Raw genomic sequence first — 6,484 nt, forward strand, 5'->3', positions numbered from 1 at the left:
CTATTGACCTTGAACCATTGAAACAGTAGCATCATTAACAGAAAATTTTCTTTGGTCGCTATGAGATAACTTCTTATCTAAGGGGATTTTCCTTTCAGTAAATGCCGACTGCTTTGGATGAGGAAGATCAAGAATCTCACTTTTAAGCATGGAAATAACAACAGATACAGTTGGCCTATCTTTGGCAAATTCTTGCACACACAACAGGCCAACATGTATGCATCTCAAAATCTCCATTTCAAAGCATGGTTCATACACTATTGTGTCTATTAAGGCTATAATGTTGTCTGCATTCCACAATTTCCATGCCTGGAAAAATTAAAACAAGATTGAAATTCTTAGCATCGGTATTGAAAATTATAACAAACAAGCATTGGAGGTTTTCAAAAATTAGGCAATGGGATATGGATGACTTACAAATTCTAAAAGGCTCATGGACTGTTCATGATGATAAAAGCTAGAGTTTCTTCTTCCACTAATTATCTCAAGTAACAACACACCAAAGCTGAAGACATCTGATTTTTTCTTGTCGAGTTCTAAGACTTTAGGTATAAATGTATTAAAACTTCAATTTGTAATGTTGGAAAACCATGATCAAAATGTGTTAGTTTTGCTCAAAGTATTTGCTTTTTATGTAAAGTTGGAATCGAGTTACTACAGACTTTATTATGCAATTCTGTCTGGCTCGATCGATTGAGAATTAGACTCGATCGATCGAAAGTCATGTAGATTGTTTTTTCTACAGAATTTTCCAACTTAGCCCAAGCCCATTTGACATGTAGGGTTTTATATTTTGTCTTAAGTATAAAAGGGAAAACCCTAGCCATGTTTTGGAGATGCTCCATATGCTGTGTGTGTGAACCTTTTGTGAGATCAAGAGGTGGTTACTTTCACACATACTTAAGGTTTCCAAATTTCAAGATTATGTCAAGAACTTGGTGATCAATTCAATTGTAGATTCAAGAGCTTAAAGATATACAAGCAAGAGTGCTTGTGCTTGCTGGGAATCCAAGAAAGAAGTAGTCCGTGGACTTGGAGTTATCATGGGGTCGTGATAGTAAATTTTCTACTCGAGGTAGCAATGGAATGATAGTGGTCTAAGTTCTATTGTACAAACTTCAATTCTATCATAGTAGATTTAGTTTTACCTTGAGGATAGCTAAGTTAAATCCTCCTCAGGTTTTTACCGGTTTGGTTTCCTGGGTCATCATATCTTTGTGTTCTTTATTTTCCGCATTTTACATTGATATGATATATGTGTGTTAACCTAGATCTAATTAATTTGACTAAGTAATTACTTGGCTAATTAACTAGGTTAACCTGACTGTGTTTTAAGGGGTCTAAAAACATATATTTCTAAAAATTGCCCTTCCATTGCATATTTAGGAGACATATAGCCACTAAATTATACAACAAAACACATCAAAATCTTATCATCAAATATTTGTACTAGTATATAATTGAATTGACTAAAGGAAAGGTACTTACTATGTTCCAATGACCCTATTAGTATTAGCCTGGTCTTCATCGTTTCCAAAAATCCTTGCCATTCCAAAATCTGATATTTTTGGATTTAGCTCTTTATCCAACAATATGTTACTTACCTTTAGATCTCTATGTATAATCCTTAATCTAGAATCCCTATGAAGGTAGAGTAGACCTCAACCAATTCCTTCAATAATGTTGAAATGTTTTCTCCAATCTAACAGCTTTTCCTTGTGAGGATCTAATGAATTTGAACAATAGCATTAAGAGATACTCGCAAGATGAATGAAAATAAAGTTTGAAAAAAGATGTTCTAGTGGTGAAGTTATAAGAGAATTGGAAAAGTCTATTTCAATTGAAGTATCACAACAGAGAAGATTGTTCAAATTTCTCAAAATAGTATAACGGTAATTCCTATGCAGAAAATTATCACCACTCATAAATAAATTGACATTTTTATATAGAAAATTTAAATTTGTAATGCATTTGTATTACAAGAAAGGGTACTAAAATTAACTAACCAAAGAGGAATGCATCCAGACTTTTGTTTGGCATATATTCATAGATCAACATCTTTTCTTCTCCTTCAACACAGCAACTAAGAAGCCTAACAAGATTCCGATGTTGAAGTTTTGAAATTACCACCACCTCATTCATAAATTCTTTTGATCCTTGTCCAGAGGCTTTAGAAAGTCTTTTTACTGCAATATCTTGTCCATCTGGCAATTTTCCCTATAAACAAACATCAAATGGTTAACTAGACATACAAATTATTAGACAAGATACCTCTAGTAGAGCAACCATTACCCAAAATACAGGACCAAATCCACCCTTCCCAAGCTCGTTAGATAGATGGAAGTTGTTCGTTGCACTTGCCAGCTTCTCAAAATTGAATAGCGGTAGCTCTTGGGCTTTAACTTGGTCCAGGTTGTCACTATGAAATTTTGTTGTGCTTTTGCTTTGTTGAACAATAAGATCTCCTTTGCTTTCTTTTTCCTTCCTAATGTCCACTATCGTAGTGAGTGATGTAATATATAGCAACATTTACTAATCCATTGACCTAATATAGTTGGGAATATTACCTTTTAGATTTGTCATCCGCCTCCACAGTAAATAAGTGCAGATGGAAAGGAAAATTGTTCCAGTGATCACTGTGATTGTGGCAATTTTTTTCACATCTCCCACTTTATTTGTAAATGAGGGGAAAAAAAGAATAATACTTGTTCAAAAAAAATATATATATAGTGCAAAATAGTTTTAAATAAAGAGTCTCGGACACTGATTTCCTTTTCATGGGAAGCCAGGGCTGGCCCAAGGACTAGGCAACTAAGGCCTAGGCCTAAGGCCCCACAACCAAAAAAAAAAAAAAAATTCCCTACTAAAATAAGGCCTCATCGTTCTCCTTAAAAGGCTCAAAATTTTATAAAAATATAACATTTTTTAAATAACTGGTACTTTTTTTTTGAGTGATACTAAAGATACAACAAATTTTACTATAGACTTAAGTGACATGTCACCAATCACATAAAAAGGTAATTCAAACACAAATAAATTAAGTTGTTGAAATTCATTAATTATAGTCATTATCACATTATATTGTGAACATTTTATAGTATCTTTAGTATATTTCTTTTTCATTTCTAACAAAGCTTCTAAAATAGGAGACTAATAGAAGTTTAACCCAATTGAAACCCTAAAATGTTTCCAAAAAAAAAAAAAATAGTGCAAATGTGATAGATCATCAATGATGACTAATCTCCTTTAATAGTTTGAGATTTTAATTTTTGTAAACTAATCTCCTATAAAGCCACACACCAAATAATATCTATCTATCTCTTCCACTTAAAAAGAAGATATAAAATTAAATTTTAGATTAAAACTTTACTTAACTATGCATAGTCATAGGTATATATAATGAATTGTGAAAATTGGTAGGTATATATAAAGGGGTAAAAGTACAAAAGGTGAAAATTGTGAATTGAAATGTAATGAATTTTGTGTGTATATGTGAGAGAGGAAAAAGTCTTGAAATATTGAACAAAAAGATTCAAAGGATATTTACTTTTTAATTAGAAAAGTTTTGAAACATATTTGTAATGGATGAAAAGTCTTGAAACATTGAGCCAAAGGATACAAATAATATTTATTTTTTAATTTGAAAATTCTTGAAACATTGAGCCAATATTTTATTTGTTCTTTTCTTTGAAGTGTCACCTGAGAATATTTTAATTGTCATTACATAGAATGCACCAAGTACAACAATGTTAGACTTAGGTAAGTGTCGTCAAAAGATTGAAGATAAATGACATCATTTTTGGTTTGTTGTATTTGATATGGCACGACATGAAGGGCTATAGGTAGGTATATACAAAGGCGTAGAAGTGCAAAAGGCAAAAATTTTGAATGAAAATGCAAAGAATTTTGTGTGTATGTGTGAGGGAGGAAAAGTCTTGAAACATTTGTTAGGATATATGTGATTCACTTCTTAGGAACATATATCACTATTTTCTGTAATTGGTTAATCCTTTGACAAAACGCACTTTACTTGTATTTGGGTAGATTTAGAATGTGTTTAATACTTCAAGAAACTGTGTTTCAGGATCAAGTGTTGAAGCCATGCAAGTCTATCCAAGATTGCTATGGATCCTCCACCATCTACATTGAGCGCCTCTTCCTTGCGTGCTATGTTGGATACAATTATGACCGTTAAGGTGGCGCATGGACAACTTTTGTTGGATGTGCTTAATGAGGTTGTGGCCTTACGAGCAGATTTGGTAGATGCTAGATGTTCTACTCCACCTGCTCCACCCTCTGATGAGTCTTGATTGCCCTTTGGCAATACGTCACAAAAAGGGGGAGTACACATGGAGATAGGGGGAGATTGTAGATTGTATCTAGGAGTTTCTTGATATGTATTTTGGTTATTTTTGGCTTTGATGTATTTATTTTTTATGTGTTGTATATGTTAGGGGGAGAAATTATGTTTATGTGTTTAGTGTTTATATATATATTGTAAGGTTGAATTTAATCAACCATGTGTTGGCTTTATTCCGTGACATATTTGCTTGTAATACAGCACTTATAAATCCTGTATTTAGGTGGGAATTATGTAAGGGTAGTGTGTGAGAGAGTGTGAAGAAATGCTCAAGACTGTGCAGTGAAGCAGAGACTCGCGGCTTGCAAGCCGCCAAAAGTTGCACACGTGCAGAGCATGCAGGGGAGCTGAACAGTCATGCCAGCTAGAGCACTACAGGACAAAAATCCAGACTGGCCATTTAGCTAGCTCGCGACTCAGTTAAGTCGCGAGGTCAAGTTGCCAGCCAACCCTGTTTTTGGAAAAACTGACTCTTTGCATTCTTTTCTCACACCAGTATAAATACCCCTCATTCCCACAAAATATGTGTGGCGATTCAGAAAGAAAAACCCTAAGAGAGGTTTCTTCAAAATACCCACCCAATTAGAGAGAGCTACTCATTCTTAGAGAGAAACTTTTGTAGTCTCTTCTCATTCCCTCTCTCATTGTCATACCTATTGAGAGGAGATTTCTATCCAAGCACTACCCACACCAATTTAGAGTGTTGAGTGTTTTTGGAGCTTTGGGAAGCATTGGAAGATGCCAAGGATGGCGGATGCTACGGTCTAGTAGCGGAATCCGGTAAGCTAGAAAAGAAAAAGGTTCGGCGCAACCTCGTTGGAGCAAGAAGCTTGGAGGGCTTAGGTACATCGGGTAGATTAGGCTTGGAGGGTCTATTGCTGTTCATGTATCCCAACTACATTTTCTAGTGGATTATTGACCGCTTGGAGGGCGGCGGAGAGGTTTTACGCCGAGGGCTTCGGTTTCCTCTTCGATAACACATCGTGTGTTGTCCTTGTGTTTGCATCTCTCTTCCCTTTATCTTTGCCTTTTATTTTCTGCTGTGGATGTGATTTATAATTGGCTTAGATTGATTTCCAATTCTGTTTATAGCTTATGTTCATTTTCCGCACACTAGTTGTTTGTCATAAAGCTTGAATTGGTTAATTTGTATTTGGGGGTCTAAACGTTCAAGGGTGTTTATACACATATTTGAACTTTCATATATATATATATATATATATATATATATTTTTTTTTTTTTGTTTCTTGTTTCACATATGATACATTGATTATTGATTTATATTATGAGGTTATTCATGGTATATGTCATTTTATATTTTGTGAAATCAAGAAGTTAATTTGGTTTACTTGTATTTTCCACACATGCGTTTATGCTTTTGTTTTAGTGTTTCAGGAATTTACAAGTTAATTCAATCGTGGCTACTGTCTACTTTTGCAACTAATAGATAATGGTTTAGGTTGAATTGTAATGAGGGCTTTTTAATTGAATGGGCTGTTTTACTTTGAGCATTTTATTTTTTGTAATGTGTTTTGTCACAAATTGCCAAAGGGGGAGTTTGTTAGGTTCTAAGACTTTAGGAACTAATGTATTAGAACTTCAATTTGTAATATGTTGGCAAACCGTGATCAAAACATAGAGTCTAGGTTCAGGCATGCTCAAAGTGTGTTTTAATATAAAATTAAAGTTAAGTGATTGCAGGATTTATTGGACAAAATTTGTAAGGCTCAATCGATCGAAAATTAGACTTGATCAATCAAAACTCGTGTAGATTTATTTTTTTTTACAAAAATTCCAATTTAGCCTAAGCCCATATTATGTGTAGGGTTAAGTGTTTTACTTCAAGTATAAAGGGCAAAACCCTAGCTACATTTTAGAAGTCTTTGGAGAGTTGTGTGTTGAATCTTTTGTGAGATCTAGAGGTGTTTACCTTCATACACGCACATAGAGTTATCAAGAACAAGATTCACGTCAAGAACTTGATGATCTCTTTAGTTGCTGCATAGAGAACTTTAAAGAAGATCTGAAACCTTTGAGTGAAGTGTCAAATTCCCAAGTAGGAGAACTTGTGGTTGCTGCAGACCAAAGAAAGAAGTAATCCATGGACTCGGAGCCGTCATGTG

The 6,484-nt window shown here is 34.2% G+C and overlaps 1 pseudogene; it reads right to left on the minus strand.

Moving 5' to 3' along the window:
* Window positions 1–2,529, minus strand: LOC115991247 (annotated as a pseudogene).
* Between the last annotated feature and the right edge of the window lie 3,955 nt (window positions 2,530–6,484).

The sequence above is a fragment of the Quercus lobata genome, chromosome 5, assembly GCF_001633185.2.
Source record: "Quercus lobata isolate SW786 chromosome 5, ValleyOak3.0 Primary Assembly, whole genome shotgun sequence".
Taxonomy (NCBI): Eukaryota; Viridiplantae; Streptophyta; class Magnoliopsida; order Fagales; family Fagaceae; genus Quercus; species Quercus lobata.